This window comes from Tursiops truncatus, chromosome 9 (assembly GCF_011762595.2).
Source record: "Tursiops truncatus isolate mTurTru1 chromosome 9, mTurTru1.mat.Y, whole genome shotgun sequence".
NCBI lineage: Eukaryota > Metazoa > Chordata > Mammalia > Artiodactyla > Delphinidae > Tursiops > Tursiops truncatus.
The window spans coordinates 10861378-10885455 of record NC_047042.1 but is presented as its reverse complement, the minus strand read 5'-3'; positions in this window follow the sequence as shown (position 1 = coordinate 10885455).

The following is a 24078-nucleotide window of genomic DNA, read 5'->3' as shown; positions in this document are numbered from 1 at the left end:
AAAAAAAAAAAAAAAAAAAAAAAAAAAAAGCCACAAGGCCACTAGTCAGATCTTACACTTAGTAAGTGGTTGAACTGGGACTCAAACCCAGATGTATTTGTTTTGAAAACTCATGCTCTTAAACAGACTATGGAACACTCCCTCATTTTCACTAAAGACAATGACAAAAGACTCAGCCTCTCTCTATTCCATGTTTCTTCCTACGTGAATTTCGTGTCCTTGTGGTCAGTTGCACCACCATTTCAAGTTCATGGCCACATGCCAACTGATGCACTTTAGTGGCTGAAAGCTGATAGGAAAATCTTACAACTCTGGGCATTCGTGCAATTACAATTTCCTACTAATTCTAGGAACAAAGTTCCAATTCTCCCAGTAATAGTTCTTGACAACTCCTTTGCTAGTCTTTGATTAGCTCAGTCTTCACCTAAGCAATAATTTAAAACACTCACAACTTCTCTCAAGCCCTCTATCCTATACTTACCCTTCTTTCCAAAGGTGACCTTGTATTCTATAACATTTTTGGAGGATATTGAGGGAATTGGCTATGAATTTCTCAATCTTTAGATATCACGTTCTCCTTCCCACCTAGTTCTTCCCTCTGTTAACAGCCAAGATATCCACTTGATCCTCTCTGCCTTTGTCGCCCAAAGACCTGACTCCATTTCTTATCACTATAATCTTTTTGCCTTCAACCTATTCTACTCTACTGTCTCATTTCTTTTGGTTTATAAACTTGATAACATCTCCCTCATCATAATAAAAACAGAAACAAGCAAAAACCCTAAAACTGAAAAATTCCCTTAACAGTATCCCTTTACCCTTGACTTATCCCACTTCTTCTCTTGTAAATCAAAGATCCTGAAAAAGTTGAATACATTTCCTCACTAAATTCTTTCACTGCCCATTCTCATCTCAAAGTCTCATAATATAGCTTCCACCCTCACGAAAACCCTAAAACTGCTCCAGAAAAAAAAATCACCAACTCTCTCCCCATTGACATTTCAGTAAAAAATAATTATCTTTTGCTATTACGGTCCTTGGTTTTCTGCATAATTTGATTCACTTTACTATTATACTTCTTGGAACTCTGTGTAGACCTGGGTTCCTGTGACCATGACTTCCTGATATTCCCTCTCTCTCCAAACCCACTACGTTTTCTCCCTTTTTATTCCCATCTGACACATCCTCCCCAAATCTGAGCATTTCTTCTCAGTCTCCTTCATGGGAACATCTGTGTTCCCAGAATTCCCAACTTGGCTGCAATGGTCCTCATTCGATTGCTGTCCCAGGGCAATTCCACCCACACTCAAGTTTATCTGCCACCTATGGGACACTGACCCCCAAACTGTCTTTCTCACCTTGACTTTTCACAGGCACATCAAATATATATACCTACCTGCTCCCTGAAATATGTAACTTAGTTGTCACACAGATACCTCACAGCTCAAAGGGTCCAACATGTCTCATTATTTCCTCTAAAACTTATTCCCTGTAATTACTCCCCCACACACTTTTTAAAATAAATTTTATTTTATTTATTTACTTATTTTTTTACTTTTGGCTGCATTGGGTCCTCGTTGCTGCGTGCAGGCTTTCTCTAGTTGCAGGGGGCGGGGGCTACTCTTCGTTGTGGTGAGTGGGCTTCTCATTGAGTGGATTCTCTTTGTGGCAGAGCACGGGGTCTAGGTGTGAGGACTTCAGTAGTTGTGGCAGGCCAGCTCCACAGTCCAGCCTGTGAGCTCCACAGTCCAGCTCACGGGCTCTAGAGTGCAGGCTCAGTAGTTGTGGCGCACGGGCTTAGTTGTTCCGCGGCATGTGGGATCTTCCCGGACCAGGACTCGAACCCGTGTCCCCTGCACTGGCAGGTGGATTCTTAACCACTGCACCACCAGGGAAGTCCCTCCCCACCCCCCCCTTTTTTTTTTATCATAGCTCCAGCCACTTTGGCCAAAAACCTGGGATTCCTCTGAGAGTCTCCCCTCCATTCACTATCCAATGTCCAAAGAATCATGAAAGTTATCCGCTTTTTATCCTAAGTGTTTTTCAAAATGCTTCCCACCTTTTATATCTCGTATTCTCAGGCTCTCAATCCCTAACTTTTCTCTTGCTTCTCCTCTTATACTCTCTTTACTCCATGCTGTTAGCTTGATGCTAACATTTCACTCAACTTATCAAACAAAACTTTTCATGGGTTCCCTACTGATCGCAAGATCCACTCCGGGCTCCCAAGATGGCAGACGTAGCTCTCCGTGGTGTGCAGGCTGACGTTAGATGCACACAGAAGCGCCTTTTCCCCCTGCTGATGTGAAATCTGAGCATGCACACGCCAGCAGCAAGGTGATGTAATCCCATCCGATTTTCACAGATAATATCCAGGGTAGAAATGTTTCCAAACCACAGCTGAAAGACACATGTGGTTTTATTCGGCATGAAATTCAGCAAGTAATTAATACTCAACTCTGTCATGCTCCTGGAAGCAGGGCCACTCTTGGGGTTTTGGAGAGTGAGAATTAGACCCCCACCCTGGTCTATACAGACTCCCTCTCTTCCACCAGGGAAGGCTAAAGCTTCTCGTACCTACTGCTACGTAATTACACACCTGTGTGGTTGCTTCTTGGGGTGTATGGAGGAGTGTCAAGGATGCTGGATGATTCCACAGAGAGTGCCCTGAATCAAGACTGTTTCAGGGGCTACCTGAGGCTGTTTCTGAGCTGATTTTTCTTCAACACTGCCCAGCAACTGTACACAGCTAAAGACATCTAGAAAAAAACTAATCCAACTAAGGGTTTATAATATACTAAATGTGTCAAATGCTAGAAAAGCTCACCTTTAAGACCAACTAAAGGAAACCACGCGAATAAACTACAGGAGTAGTCAGGCTTCAGCAAAATGAATGTGAGAAAATCTCATCTGGAAACCTCACTCCAAGAGCATTTTTATACACAGTTGCCATAACCAATGTTATGGTTTTCCTTCTGTCCTTTCCCTTGTCCCTTCTCCTACTAGACATATTCATTTCCTACTTAATCCTGCCTTGCATCTCTCTCCAATTCTGCTTGATAATAGACACCAGTTTTAATACTTTTTTGGCTTTCAATCTTATATTTTTTTAATATTTTGGGGACCTCTTTGAAAAACAAAATAAAAGTATGAAGAAAAATGTAACTACAGTTGAAGTTATGCTGATAATTCAGGGAATTCATGTACCAGCCCCATCCCAACAAAACACATTCCTAGTCCTCATCGGACCTATTATGCCTTCAGATGACAAGCTTCGAGTATTTGAAGAGAGCTCTCAAGTACCTCTTTCTCCTCTCCACCTCTGACTTGACTTATCCAAGTCTTTCCTCACTTGCCATGTTTTTCTCCCAAATTGAATCTGTTCATGTTCCCTCTTTGGGGATGTGCTGAATTGAGTTTGGCTCTATGGGTTTGGTATGAAACATGCCCACTAGGATAGGCCATTGCCTCCTCTTCATCAGGACCGTAGTTCAGGAAAAGTAGACCCTAGCACTTGCTTCCTCAGGAGCTCCATGTCAGACTCACCCAGAATGTTCCAGCAACTAAAATTCTGAGGATGTTTCTTGATATACTGATGCTAAGTTGCATTTCTATCAAGCTCCACTTGTTGGGTCTATAGGTACTACATGGCAAGGCCCAGTCAACTATCACCCAAGGTAGCAGATTAGGTGAGGACAGGACCTGGAATCAGAGTTCCCCATGAGAATGAGAGAGGTGTTGTGTTGGAACCAGCTGACAATGCAAGAGACGGTCCAGGTTAGCTGCCACCACAGGGCACCCTTCGGTAACTCATCCACCGTTGTAGACGGGCAGCTGATACTGAGACTATGATAGAATCTCAGCCAACCAAAGGAACTAAGCACTTGGAAAGTGCATTCATTCATTCATTGAATAAACCAGTTTTCACTGTGCTCCTACTAAGTTCTAGGCTCTGTGCTAGTACCTGGAACATAACGGAGAGAAAAACAGATACGGTCCTACCTTCCTGGAACGTCCTGTGTCGCGGGTGATTCAGTCATGATGGTATAACCCTTGAACTATGAAGGTTAGAACAAAGTTTTAGAGAGAACTTAGAAGGGCATCTAATATACTTTGAGAAGTAAGGGATCAAGAAAGGTTTCTAAGGGCAGTGACATCAATGCTGATTTGTAGATGCAAATAGGTGCTAGCCAGGTGGTATGTGTGTGTGTCTGCACGTACATTGGGGTTGAGGGGGCGTCCGTGTGGAGAGGGCCAGTAGAAGAGCGGACACCTGGAGGAAAACTGGTGGTGAAGAGCAGCAGAGAGTAAAACATCAACAGATGCTATGAAAGAGGTCGGAAGGGCCCAAAACTCCTTTGACATGATTTTTCGAACTTTACACTTTACTCCAAAGGAGTTTAATCAAGGCACGATCAAAGCAGATGTGGGTTCTGGAGCAGTGCCAGTGGAAGTCTGGAGCATTTGTCATCTTAGAGCAGGGCCACCCCTCTGAGCTGGCTGGGGAAACCCCTGTAGTTGGGGGAATAGGGGCCCAGAGAACCAGCAAGTTCCAGGCCTGCCCTAGGGGCCAGCTGGCTACTTGGGAGGTGAGACCAGAGCACAGAAGATGTTTCTTAAACATCTGTCGTCTTGTCTCTCATCTGCACATATGCCCCTCTTGCCCTCAGAGTAGCAAAGAATGTTGGTCCCTTAAGCCTCCTTTTCTTGATCTGCTTGTCCTTAGCGGAGGAGCAGGGGTGAGGCCCAGAATGGGCTCAAGGCCAGGGGATGACCCGGGAATAAGTGTGTACTAATAGCTTTTTGCCAAATCTCACCCAGGCCTGTGCAGCATCCCAGCTCTACCTGGGGTTTCTCAAATCCATGCAGAGAACCTGAAACTGGAAGTCTTAGTGGAACATCTGGGTTGCAGGGCTGTGCGTGGCCCACCTTGTCCTCTGGGTGCCCTGGCCCTGCGGTGAGAGGCCGTCTAGGTAGCTACATGAAGCCGGCAGCCACTGAGTCTCTGTCTTCCTGATTATATTCCCAGGGGGAGGACTGAATTGTTGAGTAAACAGTCTCATGGGAGCAGAAGGAACAGGTGGGACTTGTCTCTTAAGAAAACTTCTCATTAAATCAACAAGCTTTTCGGTGTCTGTTTAAAGCCTGCTAGACGTGATGTGCAGAAAGGAAGAGCCATTTGTGCTTTGGCATGTGAGCTCCTAGGAGGTGGGGTCTGCAGGCCTCTGGGATGCAGTTAGCTACATCCTTTTTGTCCTGAAAATAATCTGTTTACCTGTCATCCAGGCCCGACCTTCCTGATGGAAGTTATTCTGAGAAGAGCATCTACTCCTAAGGGTGAGAACTGAGGACCATGGGGGCCACCCCCCCCATCCCCCTGGTCTCAGCCTTGCTCTGGGTTGACCTTCTGCTGACCTCTCTCCCTTGGGGCAAAATCTAGGCGAGGCAGCTGCCGGTTCCTTCTCGGTAGTAATAGGACCCCTTCTAAATGCTTATCAAAGTGCCAGGCGCTGAATGTGAGCTCTGGAAATTACTTTCGCTGAAAGATCGCTGGTGCCTGTCCCTGCATTCGGTTTCCAGAAGCTTTGCCACCACTGGGTGTTTTACTGAGCTCTCTCTAGTTTTGCAGCCAGCTTGTAAGTCCTGGATGACATTTGTTCAATGGGTTTCCAAGGACTTGTGTGCTGTCTGTTTGTGAGCCAGGCTGGAAAACTCAGCCTTTCTGGGGGACGATTCCTGCCTTGCCGTGTGTGGGTGAGTGTCAGAGGGCATCCTGGATTAGCTGAGCCTGAAAGCCGGAGGAACGTTTGTCCTGGTGTTGAAAGGGGTAATGGGATGCAATCCAAGGCTGGGAAGAAAAGCCCCAGGGCTGCTCTCTGCTTCTCAAGGCCAGGGTTAAAAAGAACAGGAACCAAACTTTGCATTGAATCCAGTAACCTCTGAGCATTTCACCCCACCAAGCCCCTCACTTGGGCAGCCCACCTCCCTCTGCTTAGAGAATTTACTTCTCCTTGTCTCATATATCAAAGCAACTGGCAGATTCTAGTAGGTTCACTCACTAGTAAATATTCATTTATGGTAAGAGATAGAATCATGAAATAGATACCTCCCATGTCTTAAAGAAGCCTGATTGTAAGAGAAGAGAAACAGACTCTCGATATTGGAAAGGGCTTAAGGGTCCTCTAGGCCAGCCTGCCCTGGGAGCTCAGATCCCCTGGCTTGTCTCCTTATCGGGCAGACTTAGAGCCCAGGAAGAATGCCCCTGATGACTCACTCTGCCTTAAGCTAAAGGCATTGGTTCCTCTTCCGGGAAGCAGCTCATCCGTTATCCCAAACCTAGTGTCCTCTGTCCCTCCTAGCACTGTCTCCAGGGCCTTCAGCTATTTCTCTGGGATGTGGTCCATGCGGGAAACTCATCTACTCCTAAGCCTTGTCTCCCTCATTCTATGCTTGCGAGGCTGATTTTTTAGGTCTAATGTCATTGTCCTATTTTTAGTCTATAGTAACTTCTTTTTATATTCATTCCAATATTTTGTTCTAGATCAGGGGTTGACAATAGTGACCTATGGGACAAATCTGGCCCACCCCCTGTTTTACTATTGCCCACCGTCTAAGAATTGTTTTTATATTTGTAAATCATTGGAAAAACATCAAGAGAAAAATATTTTAATGACACATGGAAATTATGTCAAGGTACCCACATAACATCCTCAATTTTCCCTCTTAGACCATGAAGCCTAAAATATTTACTGTGTGTCCATTTACAGGAAAAGTTTGCCAAAGCGTCGCCTAGATTTTTAATTCTGTTGTTGAACATAGAATAACCCGTCCCTTTTACACAAGGGCTCTAATCGGATAAGGATAATGTTTTATACTTTTGATGAAATCTAAAAATGTGTACAGAATATGACAGGTTAAGAAGAGCATCAGGTCCTGTTGTGTACCACTAGTGTCTCCCCCAGGAAATATCAATCTAATAATCAATGGATGGTAACTCCTCTAGGTCAGTTGTTTACAAATTCACCTTGTTTCCAAGGATATCAAGAGAGTCACGTCAGTTTTCCTGTTTACATCCAGAGATACCAGATGCACTAATACACCCCACTCTTGTTTCAATAAGGAGCTGTTTCAATAAGGACTGAGGTTAGTCTGACATAACTTATTCTTAGGTGCTAGCCTCCTTTTTTAACATACAAGATTTGGCACACCATTTTTCCAAGACTTAGTGGTACGCTCTCTGAACTGAGCTTGAGAAACCCTGAACTAGTAGGGTTCTGCTGGCTGGCGTAACAGGTAAGCTCCACAATCTCTGCGGATCAATGCAACAAAAGTTTATTTCATTCTCAGAGTAGTTCATGATTCTTATAACATCCACGTCACGGTTTAGGGACTTTATCACTCATGGCTCTGTTATATACCAGGGCTTCCAAGGGAAAGAGAAACTGGAGAAGGTACACCTGCCCCTTAACTTTCTGTCACCTTTACCCATGCATCACGGATGACAACCTGACACATGGCTCTACCAAATGGTGCTGTTCTAGCCTCTTCCAGCCACACTCTAAGCTATGGAAAGGGAAACGAAATCTTCGTTGGGCAGCTGGCCATGTCAGCAATGATATTTCCTGTTTTCCTTTTGAACACTGTAACTCTATTTGCAAATATCTATACCTCTTTTTTCTCTCATTTTTTGCCCTTGGGCATTGCTAACAGGCATTTGTCAGGAGACCAGGACATCAAAACAATTTTTTAAAAGTTCTGTTAGAATTACTCCACCCATTCATTAAGTGATTCTATTGTGACTTTAAAAAGTTCACCCTACTCATTCAGGTCTTAAGATCAGTCTCTTTAACTGAGATCAATTTAGCAAAGATATTTGGTTGCAAGTGTTAGAAAGCTAACTTAAATTAGCACAAGCAAAAAAAAAAAAAAAAAAAAAAAGAAGGTACTAGGGTATATCTAGAAACAAAACCTGGAGGAACCATGACCTTGGGGATTGGAACAAGGATGTAATGGACCCAGGTCTCTTTCTACCTCTGTCTGCTTCTTTACTTGTCCATCTGACTCCATCCCAGCTGCCCCACATCATAGCCCCAAATGCTTCTTATCTAATTTTACATCAAGAGGTCTCAGACTCTGATTGGCTGGACTTGAGACACCTGCCAGCTCCTAGACAAATCAGCACATCCCCAGAAAAGGGACTAAAGTAACGGACCAAACCCAGTCCTGTTCTATACGGCCATTCCCCTGCCCTTCACTGCTCCACCCTGACTATGGATGGCTAAAGACCAGGGTAATGGGAATACTTGCCAGGCAAAGGAACAGAAGCAATTTCCATCCTCTACACACAGACAAAGGGAGTGAACTAGGAGATGGGGATTCCTTTGTTATCTGTTATACATCATACCAGAGCCATGCACGGCCAAGCCACCTAGACTTAACATGACCTTTCTTTGTTTTTTGTTTTTTTGTGGTACGCGGCCTCCCACTGTTGTGGACTCTCCCGTTGTGGAGCACAGGCTCCGGACGCGCAGGCTCAGCGGCCATGGCTCACGGGCCCAGCCGCTCCGCGGCATGTGGGATCTTCCCGGACCGGGGCACGAACCCGCGATCCCCGCATCGGCAGGCGGACTCCCAACCACTGCGCCACCAGGGAAGCCCATCTTTGTTTTTTTTTTTGTTTTTAGTTGTTTTGTTTTGCCTTTCTCTTGTTGTTTAAACACACCTGAAAAAATGTTTACCAATAACAAAGTAAAATATATTACATAGTATGATTGAGACATGAGCAGAGTGCTAGAAACATTTGGAGGCAAGAGAGATGCTCTGTGATATTTGGATTCCAACTCTGAAGGCTGCATAGGATTTCAACTGGCAGCCCTGGGGGAGGGCGAAGAAGAGATGGGCCGGCATTCCAGGCCAACTAAAGGTTCTGAGAAAATCCTCAGGGGTGATCCATATTAGAAAGGGTGTCAGGGTGATGGGCAGAGTGGAAGAGTTCCAAAGAGTGTTTTGAGAACAAGGCGTTGCTGGGTTTGGCGGAGGCCTGTGAAGGCCAGAGTATCAGGATACATAAATTCTGGTCTGTCTGTGTGAGAAACAATCTAGTTTGCTTATCGTCTCTCATTGTAGATTCCGTTTCCCTCATTAAATTCCAAGCTCCTTGAATCCCGGGGGAAAGAAGCTCCTTTATAGAAAGTCAGCTGTGTGCTGATGTTTTTTTAAGTCTTCATAAATCATGTGAGCTCTTTCATAAATCACGTAGCGCTGCCTTTGCGGCGCAGCTGCACTGCACAGATACTTCAGGGTAATGCTTCTATTAGTCCCAGGCAAAACTATCAAACTTGGGCAGTCCCAGACCCCCTCTGTTTCTTGATGGTACCTCTCCCCCATGCCCTCCCTTTGCCCAAAGGCCTCTTACTGTCTTCATTCCCCCTCTCCCTTTCCCACCCACTACACCTATGAAAACAGGAAAGACTCTCTTATCAGTCACTTACCCTTGATGATGGACTGATAAATTGCACTTTAACTGAAATCTAGTCACCCAAGTATAACCTGTGCTTTCAACTGTTCATTTGCATTTTAATCCTTTTATCTTCCAATGTGGAATGAAAGGCTATTTTCTATGCTACAAGGCTGTAACTAGCTTTCAGGGATATTTTAGATGGTAGTGGTGAAGGAGGAGAAAGAAAAGAAGGAAGAGACCAGAAATAAGGAGGGGTAAAGGGACAAGTTGCAAGGCAGAAGATATACAAGGGGTAGAAGAGGCATATGAGCTGACATAGAGTATATCTGATAAATCAGATGTTCATTAAATATTTATTGAATAAGTGCTCCTGGAATGCCTAGATGGATGAATGCTAGATTCAGAAAAATAGATTAAAAGAATTTTCTCTTCCAACTAGACAACAAATTCCTTGGGGGTGGGAAATGGGACTTATTTTTTAAATCCCATGGCACCTAGGATATATTGCCCTACTCAGTAAATAAGTAGAGACATAATAAATGGAAGCCAATTGAGGTGTTACATGTATAGTTAGCATATCTTGCCAGTATAGGAGCCAGGCTTGGAGCGTGTCAATAAAATAATTTTGTAAAACCCCTAAACCTCAATCTTTTACTTGTAGACACCTGGCTTTTCAGTCAATTTACTTTTCACCCTTTGGTTCACGGGTTGACCCCTCTGAACCTGGTTGCACTCATCTGCTAAATAAGTAGTTGGAATAGATCAGCAAATCTGAACCCGTACTCTGTGGAACCCTAGAGGTTTCTGAAAGTACCCCCAAAGCCATCATGAGGTGGAGGGGAGCAAGGAAAAAGCCAGATGGTTAGGGCAGAAAACCTCCATCATAGCCCAGCCTCAATCCTCCCTCCCCATCCTTACCACCTGCAGTGGCTCCATGTCAAGGAAAGCAGACCTGCTTTTACCTTTTAATATTTTTAGAGTTCTGAGTAAATATTTATTTGGGGAAGAGGAAAGCTTCAAGACCAGTGCCCTTGATCTCTAAACTCATCATTTCTTTAACTCTTTCATTGATTATTTTTAGGATATTTCTCCTAGCAGTAGTATCTAGTTCGAGCAGCTTCTCAAATTTTCATGATTGATATCTTTAAAATTAGGAATTCAAGGCATTTGCCAAATACCTTCACATCCTAGATGTTAGACTGAAAATAGATTTAGACATAATCTTGAAATTATTAGTAGTACATTTCAAAGCGCTTTCCAAAATTGTTGCAAAATCCTCACGCTATCTTCAAAGTATTCACTGAATGGACAGCTATTAAAATTAATTTTTGAAAACATCTCTCTTTCTAACCAGAAAGCTGAGTCAGATTTTGTGAGTTCCTGGAGGGGAAACAATTTCCAACTAGTGATTTCTCTGGTGAGTCATAATAGAGAAATTTAAAATCTCATACTAATGAAAAAGAGCACAAATAAATTCTCAATTGATAATTGATAATGATATTATCACCAAATGATAACTGGTGAATTATCTGCCTTTTGAAAATACAGGAATCTAAGGTAAATATATGTCCAACCTCTAGCTTGATGATGACCATACTCAAAATGTCCATATGTTTAACCTAAACTGATGTCTGTTGATAAGAAACAAGGTGGGAAGAGATGGGTCAACATATTACATGAATTGCAAGGGATTTTAGAATTCATGGACACCTTCCTACCAAGGAGGAAGAATTGGAAGCCAAGCTCCAAGTAATTAATGTAATTAATGTGCCATTATATGTACGGTTGTGTTCATACAGTTAATCAAATAAATCCAACACACGGAAAGATTGTACTTCCTGGCTTCCTTAGGGTAGGGTGGCATCATGTGACTAGTTCTGGCCAGTATCTGAACTGGGTCAATTATGAGCTAAGTATTTAATTGCTAAGGCAAGACCTTCCAAAGCGTTCTTTCCACCTGGCTTGCGTCTCAGCAACTGGGTCCCCGAGTGCCCAAAATGATCCTGATGGATGTGTAGGTGTGTAGCGTGAATGAGAAATATACCACTGTGGTTTTAGCCATTGAGATGTGAGGGCTCATCACTGAAACCTAGTCTGATAAAATACGTGAAAGAGAAATTTGTTTCAACCAGGAAATAGCCTTCCTCTTCTAAGCAAATTGAGAAATTTGCACGAGACCAGACCACAGGCAAGAAAGTGTGCGATAATGCAGCCCATCCCTTCTGAAAAACGTATAATACTTCACTGATTTCTCAGGCTCCCATGGAATACTTAAATACTCTCTGGGAGACAAAAAGAACCTATTTTAATTGAAATCATATGACTTTTCTTCTCCCATCTTGAAGTTTTTAAATGACATGTGTCATATTTTTTTGAAAACAAGACCAACTGAGGTAAGAAAAAAAAAAATCCCTGTAATGTTTTTCATTTGAACAGGACTCAGAAATTTTTCCATAAAACTTTATTTTTCCAACTCCGTTTTTTTAAATTTTACAAGAAATGCTACAAAAAGAAAAAACATTCTTCAGAGCCTCCATCTCTCACAATCCTTGTATCTTCAAATACATGGACGATACATCAACACACAACTTTTTCTAGGCAACTTTGGTGGGTCTTAATATGGTTAATTTAAAAAGCTGAGCTAATAGCTGATGGGAGCAGTCGAATCCCCATCAGAGAATGGCAGAGGAAAGTTCTTTCCCGGAATGAGTCACATGGTCCTCACGGCTGCTGAGTTCAACGGTTCCTGCTAGCTAGAGTGCCAGAGTTTGTTCCCCCCACTCTTTGTTTTTACAGCAATATTAATTCCATTCCTATGAACTGAGGTTTGGACAAGTTCCTCCTTGATTTTTAAAAACATATTAATAGTGAATCAGGATGGGCCCCAAAATAAGAAAAAACACACACACACAACTTGTGCATGATTCCACTCCTATTAGATCATAAAATCATCAATTTCTTATACTTTATACTTCTTTTCCATCATTTAGTCTTACCAGAAAAAAAAATGAGTGGAATATTCTCAAATATATCCTCTAATTACTCAGCTACTCCCTGAAAGTTTTATTGGTAAAACAAAATGGGACATCAGAAATTTATTTGTGGGGGGAAACTCCTCAGGAATTTTTTAACTCAAAGTTCACGTTTCCCCCCTTCCCCATAAATGCCCACAAATGCCAAGTACCATCTGTGCTCTACAGTCTCACTCAAAAAGTAGGGAAGCAAGGCATTTAATATTCATGGTTACTTAATTAACTTCAGTAATTGTTAAGTACATCTCTCTAAAATACAGTATTTGAAACCACAATATCTAATTTTATTTTCAAGCTGAGATATATTTTCCACATTTAACCATGGAACTATAAATTACTTTTTGACAATTGAACCTCACAAGGCTCTGAAATGCAGGTTGATGATTAACACAATGACCTAATATAGTCCACTTATAATAATTGCTGTTAAGTTGTTATCAGTTTATAAATTGAAAATCAGACATCTTTGCTTTGGGGGTGATAGTAATATATCTGTATCACTTGGGCTTATGGGAAGAACTTTCCTGAACTAGTGACTCCTGTACACTGGTAGCCAGACCAACAAATAAGTCAAAAATTATTTTACCACCATCATTCTAACAACACTTCTGACACTAGAACAGATGTTCTGAGCTAATTTAAAGAATAAAAAGAGAGATGGTTGCCTTCAAATTTGGGGTCATGTACTGGAACAATATATGTGAGTAACTTACATATTCCTTTCGTGACTTTCCCCTTGAAACCATACAGTTTGATAAGGGTTGGCTGCAGAAGACAATCAATGATTTGGTAACTAGAGGTAGGCTTATGTGAAGGCCCAATGTGAGGTACAAACCACCAAAAAAAAAAATCACAGAAAGGCTTTTAAAATGTGATGAACCCTTCTGCATTCAGGATTATCAACAGCCTTTATAGCGAGTGCTGTGCTACACAAAGTGTATGTGGACTTCACCATGACTGTTGGTCTGTTCATGAAGCAAGATAAAAAAAAGCATATAGTTGCATATAGTTATCACAGACAGAGAGCTGAAAAAACATTAAGCAAGTATGAGAGGTAAAAATAATGCATCAGGGCTTCCCTGGTGGCGCACTGGTTGAGAGTCCGCCTGCCAATGCAGGGGACGCGGGTTCGTGCCCCGGTCCAGGAAGATCCCAGCTAGGCCCGTGAGCCATGGCCGCTGAGCCTGCGCGTCCGGAGCCTGTGCTCCGCAATGGGAGAGGCCACAAGAGTGAGAGGGCCGCGTACCGAAAAAGAAAAAGCATCAATTTTAAGTATAAGCAAGGATCTGAATAGGGAACATAGGATAATAACTGAGAAACAGCAAGGAAGGGTTGTTAGTGGATTTTTCCATGTCAATATTCCAGATATACTTCTGAGGATGTCCAAGGCTATGTGAGACAGTAGCTACACACATCTGTTTGAAAAAAATCTGTCTGAATTTGAACTGCTAATAATTTATCAAGCAACATCATTTAGCAGCTGTTAATATTAATAACGATGATTTTTTTAACCTTTTATTAAGCACTTTGCATGTATCAGGCCCTATGTTTTACATTTACATTTTGAGTTGGTTATCACTATCTTCATTTGGTAAATGAGGAAACAGAGGTGCAGACAGATTCATTAAATGTTGGCAAATTGTGAAACGGAGATTAGAACCTGCACCTGAATTCCAATGGTTGTTTTGAAAAATAGATGCTATGAAGACATAGTAAACAGACTTATGGTCACCAAAGGAGATGGAGGTGGGGAGAGATAAATTAGGAGTTAGGGATTAACATATACACACTACTATATATATAATAGGTGAACAACAAGGACCTACTGCATAGCACAGGGAACTATACTCAATATCTTGTAATAACCTATAATGGAAAAGAATCTGATAAAGAATATATATATATATATATATATGTATAACTGAATCACTTTGCTGTACACTTGAAACTAATACAACATTGTAAATTAACTAGGCTTCACTTAATAATGCATAGTAATAAAATAAAATAAAATAGGTGCTTTGATGAGTTAACTGTTGGCTTGTTTGCTTTCCTTGACTGTGCTTTTTTAAGGCAGTTGGAGAGCTGACTAGGTAAATATGGGAAAAGGGGAACTCAAGAAATCAGGGGATGACCCTCTGCAGACAGAAAAATCTTATTGGAGAAAAGAGAGGACAGGAAAGACCCCAAGTGAAACATTCAAGTTTTCTTTTCCTTTCCCCCCCATCCCCGCACCCTGAAGGATCCTGGTCTCATTGACCTGCAGCCACAAGTTTAAAAATCAAACACGGAGTGGAGCCTGAGACTAAGGCCATTCATTCTCTGAGCATCTACAGTGAAAACACGCAGGAGAAGGCCAGAGGTACAGGAAGAGACATGGAGGCCCACCAGCTTCTACAGCTGTAGTCAACATAGTAGACAGAATTCCATCATGACATTCAAACTACCAAGCCTGAAATAAGGCGGCATATGCCTTGAGCTTTCTTTTTTTTAAATTTATTTATTTATTTTATTTATTTTGTTTTGGGCTGTGTTGGGTCTTCACTGCTGTGTGCAGGCTTTCTCTAGTTGCAGCGAGTGGGGCCTACCCTTCGTTGCAGTGCACGGGTTTCTTATTGAGGTGGCTTCTCTTGTTGCAGAGCGCAGGCTCTAGGCGCGCAGGCTTCAGTAGTTGCAGCACACAGGTTCAGTAGTTGTGGCTCACGGGCTCTAGAGCTCAGGCTCAGTAGTTGTGGCGCACGAGTTTAGCTGCTCTGCGGCATGTGGAATCTTCCCGGACCAGGGCTCGAACTCATGTCCCCTGCATTGGCAGGTGGATTCTTAATCACTGCACCACCATGGAAGCCCACCTTGAGCTTTCATTAAACTTTTTAATATCATCTCATGTTGAGTTCCAGCCATGTAATTTAAATATTCTGCGAGTGCCTGGAGACAGAAATATGCCACGTGGCAATACTCCATGAAACTAGCTGGAGAAAGTCACGACTTATTCCTAGTCATCTGGTTAAATGAAACTTCCTTACTACACTTTAAGCATCCCAAACAGGCTCCATTTTAGATGCAGCATCCAGGATCACAGAGGGAGCGGTTTCAGGCGTTCTTAGAGTAAAATCCACACTTTGTTTTCAGCCAACATGCCTTCAGCATCATCATCTAGTACCCTCTTCCCTGCCTCTGCAGCCCTAAGCCATAATATTTCAGTGCAGCTCAGTGTAAATCTTAATCTTCTGGAACAGCACGATGGAAGCACATCTCAGGGAAGGGGGGCCCACAGGGGAACAGACACTTCCAGTAAAGGCCCCTGGGAGCCAGTCCACAGCGGATCAGGCCACCTCTGTCTTCTTTGGAAGAAAGTGGAGATGTGGTGAGGCCCTAATATTTTGTAGGACCAGAGAGCTAGCTGGGAATGAATGGTCTCTGGGAAAACCTTCATTCTCTAGTTGCTGGAGCCCAAGAGGAAATGTTTTTCTTTTTTTAAGATTTCCAACCTCCCTACTTGTTCTCCTTGCTGCCAAGTTGCACACAAACATGCCTTTGAATCCAGACATTTGCTGGGCCCTCTGGCCTCATCTTGATTTCTTCTTCTGGTTAGGGTTCCATGCTGGGCCTGGTGTTCACACAGTATTGCATGTGGGGAAATTGCCTAATAAATCACAGTGATCGTGGGCTCCTTATATAAATGGGGTTTTTCTTCATATATCTTCTACCTGGTGCAAAATGCATTGAGGGACAGATTTTCTATGAGTCATTGTGCAATTTTATGCATTTGCGAGAACCAAAGTCTTTAATAAATCAGACCTTTGGAGTCCTTGGAGTATTTTTCTTTATACCACGGACCTGAACATTTTGTATGGTTTGTGGTCATTTGTTTTTTTAATATTCTGGTTGGTTTTCAGTTTGCTTGGTGGTGTTGGCTGCAGACTCGTAATTCCTGCTAGAGTTGAATTTTCCACTCAGAGCAATTTTATACTTCTCCACTGTTCACAGAGACCAGAACAGACATTTCTGCCAATTTGACCAACTTCATTGACAGACTCAGAATCTTAAGTGTGGGTCAAATAATGGACGTGATTCATATCTTACAAGAACCCCCATTGATTTGCCCAGGATCTGATGCTGGCCTCGTCTGAATAACATTCTCCAGCCTCCTCATCAGGGTGTCTTGGAGTATGCAAGGCCCTATCCCACACGGAACGCAAATGTTATCCGTCATTTCCAGCACGTATTCTCAGGGTCAGTAGAATCCTTTGGGAGAGCTGCAGTGTCCACACGAGTCTGAATATCTTTTATCCTTGATTATGTATGAGGTCAAGGAACATTGAGTGTTCAGAGCTGAAGCAGAATTGTCACCCAGCAAACTGACAGACTGGTTTTATGAAGAAAAACAGTATTGTAGCAGTTCTATTGCATGGGAAGGCAAGATGATTTTAGAAGCCCTTCCTCATTCTGTTTTATAAGGCTTGATCTCAGGAGAATGACAGATAACCCAGATGTCATTTAAGGATAGCTGACTTTGTTACCAAATGCAAGTTTTTATGCCCGACTCACAGTAAGGCCCAACAAACTGAAACATCAGAGTCTGTAGCAGTGAAAGGTTTATTGAAGGGCCAACCAGGGAGACAGGTGGCTTGTGCCCTCTGCCCCCCAAAACCCCAAAGTCCCCAAAGTGTTTCAGCAAAGCACTTTTAAAGGCAAGGTGAGGGAGGGATGGGGTTGGTTGTTGTAGACTTCTTGGTGTCAGAATCCTTTGTTCTTGCAGCTGTCTAGGTAGGTCAGGTCATGCTGTTTCTGTAAACCTCCAAAACCACAGATGTTATTTTCTGTTCTCCAACTTCTTATCTCTAAATGAATGGACTCTTAAAGGTCAGAGCCTTGGGAATGGGTTATCCTATATATTTCAGGCTATAGGCGACGTTCTTTTACAAAAGGTGCAGAGCCGGCGTGACTAAGCACAGGCAACAGGGCACAAAGCATAAAGTTAAGGGAAAAAATCTAAAGTGGAGTCAGCTGTGTCCTTCCCTATCACAACATAAGACAATGCTTGCCTGATGTCATACATCAAGGCAATGAAAACTCAGCACTCGAATCCATTGTATATAATCAAACTGATGCTAACATGAATGCTTATTATTAGGTGTGAGCAGAAATTCTCTCAAGTTCAGATCTACATAGGAAACAATTCCTTCAGAGAAGTTGGAGGAGGGGAAATGAGCAATATTTAAACATCTGCTCTGTAGCCCACGTCTTGCCTTTATTTAACCTAGTCAAATGTGGAAGGACTCATGAGTCCTATTTTATAGATTAACCACTCATACCAGGAAAATTAATTCATGTACCCAAGATGGCACAACTGATCATTGGCCGAACTGAACCTGAACCCATGTTTCTTTGACTATCAAAGCATATGTTCTTCTCACTGCACAACTATCTCCTTAAACTTAAATAAAGCCTTGAATTACAGTTTCGAGTCTTCAAGCAAAATTTGGCAACCTCCTTCTGAGATCATTGCCACTTCCAGCTTTGCTGCCATTACTTTAGAAGGTATGCCACTTAAACACACTCCTTTACAAGTGTTTATGTGATGCCTACCATCCAATGTTGTGCTACGGACCAAGGAACACATACATTTAATGTAACTGCCTGTCTTCTAGCAGCTTATAATCTAGGTGGAAAGACATGAGGTTAACCATACACAATAGTTTAAAAACGATGCAAAGTAGTATTGATCACTGCTTTCACTCACATTCATTCTTTCATTCACAGTGGAAGCTCTTTTTTCTACGGCATAGTTTATTTAATAACACATCCAAGACACTTGAGGCAGCTTCCAGTGTTAAAATACACGTGATACAAAATGTTAAAACTAAGACAGAAGGATCAGAAACAGTTCAGACAGACAAGAGACTATTCAACTAAGAGCCCTCAAGGACAACACGAATCTCTTAACTATTGAAGCAGAATGTAAAATCTAAACGGACTTTGCTGTCCTCTTTAGGTCCAGCCAAGGAATGAACTGTTTGCTGATATGAAATGTAACAGGAATTTATTCAAAGAGATCCATATTACAAGTTGACACTGTCAACAACGCATCAGAACCTCACAGTGTCACTCGGGGATTGGCTGTGATTCACAAGAGATTATTTAAGGAAATACAGCAGAGAACCAAATTAGGGCAAATGTGTGGGTGACAATGAAGATGTTTTTAAGAATTAAGAGTATTCAAAGTTAAATACTGTAAGTCGCAGAATGAGAAAGTCACTTCCTTTTCAATGCTCTTTCAGTCAGACTGTCTTAGTTTGTTGTTAAATCGTTAATGCTCTCTAACACCTGCTAGCTTTCCCTTTTAATAAAGGAAAAGGTGACCTCAGGCTAATTGTTTTCAGTAGGTACGAGTATCTAGTGATGATCTTGAACATGATTTTAGTTTTGTTTTATTTATTTATTTTCATGGTTTCTTATTTATAACAAGTGATATGAATTTTCTACTTATGGTTAAAAATATAAAATTTCCCTTTAAAAAGTGTTTAAGTGAGACTTGTCACCTATCCTGTTGGTATAAACTCGGAAGTCTGACACTCACAAGTACTGAGCAGGGTGTGAATTCAGAGCTATCTGTAGTGACTGGTGGCAGAAAAATTGGTGTGACTGCCCTGGAAAACAGACAGTTTGGCATTGCCTCCTTAAATGGAACATTTGCCTGCTCTAAGAAGCCACCATCCCACCTGTGTATCCATATCCAAGATACATTTTAGCCCTTGAATGCAGGAGATACGCAGAAAAAGGTTCACAGCAGCCCTCTTAACAACAGCAAAATCATGGAGCTCACCCAAATACCCAATGGCAGGAAAGCAGATGAATAAAATAAATGGTGGTGAATTCATATAACAGAATATTATATTAATGGTCAGAATGAACGAACTACGGCCACGGAGAACAACATGGATAGATCTAAGTCATATAAAGTGAAAAAAGCAAGACTCAAAAGATTACATGCCATTAGATTCTTCTTTTAAGGTTAAAAACAATTAAAATTTAAAAATGCACATTTTAGATGTACGTATTGATGAAATGAGACCATGTACTAAAGGAAGCAACTGAACAATGAGTACAAGGTTCAAGATGCCTTTCAGGGGGCAATGGTCAGGGGATAGGTTGTGGAAGGGGATCATAGGGCTGGATTTATTGTCAACATTTGGCTTTTGTTTGGGGTGGTGGTTTACAGACACTTATTACATATTCGTAGTAACTAAGTAATTAACAAAATAAGGAAATGTAAGCCTTGATTGTGTCGATGATAAGAGTCTGTCAAGAACCAAAAATAATGATGAACTCGACTCTGTATTTCAGGTCCAATCGGAAATACAGGGAGGGAATTTAAGAAAAGATACTAAGCAAAATAAGGATACAGATGTGAAGCAGGATGCAATTGACTGAAATTTGAAAAATGCTGCAATAAGAGAAGTTCCTTCTTATGCAGGCTAGTTTAAATAGTTCAAATGACTGAACCTTAGAAGTCAGGTTGAGGAGGGATTCAGAAAGCACCTGAATTGAAAATGAAGTTACCCACAGGGGCCAAAGCAAGCAAAGAATGTGGGGCAGTATGGGACCCATGAGAAAATAGGATGGGCAGCTAAGGATTCTGCGAGGAGGCTCAGAGCATCCGAGGCTGTGATGCGGTCAAGGAGGCATCAGCTCTGATCGGTGCTACGTGGAGCATTTTTTTGACATTGGAGACTTGACTCTTCTGTCTCTTGGTGTCCAACTAAAGGTCAGACTCGGGTATTTACTGGTAACCTACCATTTTTTCAGAAAGAATTGAGGATGGTTTACAATATTATTTGAAATACACCCGAGTAACTAAGGTGAGGAATAAATGAGTTTTTTAAAAAAGGAAGGCGGGGCGGGGGGCAGCCAAACTGGAGTCAGCAACACTCCTAACACCAAAAAAAAAAAAAAAAAAAAAAAAAAGTGCTGGCCCGAGAGTTGTCCGTTATACCTGCCACATAACACATGTGGAGGAAACAGGAATGCTATCTTTAGCTGTACTTTCATGGGATTCACAAGTCCTTTCTTCAAATACTGATATTGCAGCGTTCCTTAAATGAAGGCAAGTATAGTCATGATTCTCTGGGAAAGCTTTCTTGAGAGAGCCAAACATGTGCACTGGTTTTTGGTAACCTAGCTTACGAGTGGGTAGAAGACCTGCAAAAGTGGATGAAGGGTATAAGCCTTAAACGATGTCTACCATCTGCCATATTTTTGGCAGCAATGCTTTGAGGTCGAGTTTCTGAATTGTACCTGAAGTGGACGTTCGTCTCTAAACAGGGAGCTCCATGAAAAGGGAACCTTCCTACACTGTTGGTGGGAATGTAAATTGGTATAGCCACTGTGGAAAACGGTATGGAGGTTCCTTACAAAACACAAAACAGAGCTACCATATGATCCAGCAATCCCACTCCTGGGCATAAATCCAGAGAAAACCATAATCTGAAAAGACACATGCACCTCAGAATTCACTGCAAGCAGTATTTACAATGGTCAAGACATGGAAGCAACCTAAATGTCCCTCAACAGATGAATGCATAAAGAAGATGTGGTACACACACACACACACACACACACACACACACACACACACACACACACACTGGAATATTACTCAGCCATAAAAAGAATGAAATAATGCCATTTGCAGCAACATGGATGGAACTATAGATCATCATATTAAGTGAAGTAAGTCAGAAAGAGAAAGACAAATATATGATATCACTATATGTGGAATCTAAAATTTGACACAAATGAACATATCTACAAAACAGAAACAGACTCACAGACATAGAGAACAGACTTGCGGTTGCCAAGGGGGAAGAGGGTGAGGGAGTAATGGACTGGGAGTTTGGGATTAACAAATTCAAACTATTATATATAGAATGGATAAACCACAAGGTCCTACTGTATAGCACAGGGAACTATATTCTATATAGTGTGATAAACCATAATGGAAAAGAATATAAAAAAGAATATATATATATATATATATATACACACACACACATATATCTGAATCAATTTGCTATACAGTAGAAATTAACACAACTTTGAAAATCAACTATACATCAATAAAATAAATTTTAAAAAATAAAGAAATAAACAGGGAGCTGAATGTGCTGCAGATTTGTGATGGACGAGTGGAATGGTTGATCTTTGGATGCTAACATGGGAAAAGACGGCCTATACTGTATTCCAGTCCAAGCTGAAGGCCACCCATTCTCCATAACAAGGGAAGGGCAGGATATGGTCTTTAAGGATAAGTCTTTAAGCTGTGGAATAACAAGAAAACATTGGTGCTTGGAGAAGATTAACCAAGGAAGGAGCTATGGGCTTTATGGGGCTGGACACTGGAGGTATGAAGCCGGTTAAGAACTTAGGGCAGCAGTTGGGGCCCTGAGGCTGTGAGTACTGCCTCTCAGATGATAGCCCATCTTGGCACACCTCCTTCTGAGTGAGTACCCCAGCTCTGTATGGGGATCTGTGTTGCTGTGTACAATTTCAGCTGATTTAATTCCCCAAAGTAACTAACTCTTTTTAGTTGTCTAGGAAAATAATGATCGTTTATAATCAACCCTTCCTACAAACACTAGTCCAGAATCGAAAGAGTACACAGGATGTGGCAGGAGCAAAAAAGAAACCGATATTAGGGGATAAGCATCAAAATTCCATTTTTTTCCATTTGGAACAGACTTGAGCAGCATGAGAGTTGAGATTTCTGGCTGAAACATTCCAAAGATGTCACACAGTTCCTCTTGAAAGGTGAGATATTAATATATCAATCTGAGGTATCCTTAAGCTCCTACAGCTGAAGAATGAAGCCAACGGGAATCCGTAAAAACACAGAGTGCACTCCAAAGCCACGGGCCCACATGGCTTTGGTCCCTCACATCCTCCGGTAGTTCTGTTGTGCTTTTAGCACCACACTCTATATGATGGACCCCACTTTCCCCATTTGTTAGACCTTTAAAACAAATCCTTCCGGCAGAAGGGAAGGAAGCCAAAGAAATTAAGACAGATGTGAGCTGGCTGGATGGAGGCCTGCCGGGAAGCATCTCAGCCCACTAGGGCAAGTACATCCTGGTGAAGACATGAGGAAAGGGAGAAATGGATGGTTAGAGAGGGAACGCTGAGCCCAGTGCTATTGAAATTTCTGGTCAGTTCCTGAGTTTTTGTGCTAATGTAGTGTGACTTATGAAAAAAGAAAAGTATGGATGTTTCCATAGGTTGAACTTCCATGCCAAAGAAAAGTCACCCAAGATTCCATGCACCTGTAAGCCAGTTACTGACTGAGAGTTTCCAGGCTTACAAGATCTTTTAGGCCATCAGCTCAGGCTAGAGGATCTAGATTTCCCAGAAGTGAAGAAGAATGGAAAGGAAGAAAAAGAAATATATCAATTTCCTTCTGACAAAGAGATTTCTTCAACATTAAGTTAGAGCTAAAAATGTCTTAGATCTTAAGAGATCATGTCCAATTTAAAATCTGATTCTATAACATTCAATAAAAAAATTCAAGTCCACTTAAAGTGTGGCTTTTTATTATCTTTACTAAAATATATTAGGTTGAACCATAGAAAATATTCAACCATTTTTACCTACAAAGCCAAACTTCATACTGTTCAATCTGCTACAGTTATATATATCGTACTATAAACTACAGAGTACAGTCATTAAACAAACAAATGAACACATAAAAACAAACTAAAGCTGGGTCAAGGATCAGTGATCTGGAACTCAAATCCATGCATTTTTATTCTCATAGGAAAACTCTGCAGAACTAAAAGAAACGTTTTTTAAACATCGTGTAGCCTAGCCCCTTAACTTCTGTTTGAGACTTGAGACCTAAAGAGGTTGATATTTGTGTAAGACCGTACATTTATGTAAACGTCATGGATGTGAAATTAAGCAAGGGTTTGCTTTCAGGACCAGCTGTTGTCAGAAAGATGATTTCTGTGAGCCTATCTGTAGTCTGCCCAGGTCACCGATGCAAAAAGCGTATCAACAGTGTGGTCTTATCAGAGGAGACGTGTGTTCACAAGGCCTCCTGACACATTTGGGAAAGCGAATAACTGTGTTTCTCATCTGAAGAAATTTTTTTTTTTAGCCGCACCGCACGGCATGTGGACCTTAGTACCCTGACCAGGGATCGAACCCACACCCCCTGCATTTGAAGTGTGGACTCTTAACCACTGGACTGCCAGGGAAGTCCCAGGACATTTTGTGCTCGATGGTGGAGACAAGAGAGAAAAGAGGTGCCATCCAAGAGTGGAGAAGATTATCCTGCCCTTCTCCATGCTGGAGCTATTGGGGTTGAAGATCCCCATTTGACCAGAGCCAGGAATATTGGGTCAAACCTTCCTTCCTTCTTTTCCTTGTCCTATTACGATAATGAGACCATGTTCCCCAGAGTTGATTCTGAAAGAACTGAGGGTGGACATGACTGTGGGATTGATCTGCCTCAGGCAGTGCTAAGGAGGGAGGAATTCCCATTACTGTACCACAATGAATCTTCTCTATAGAAAAAGTTAAGACTTTTAG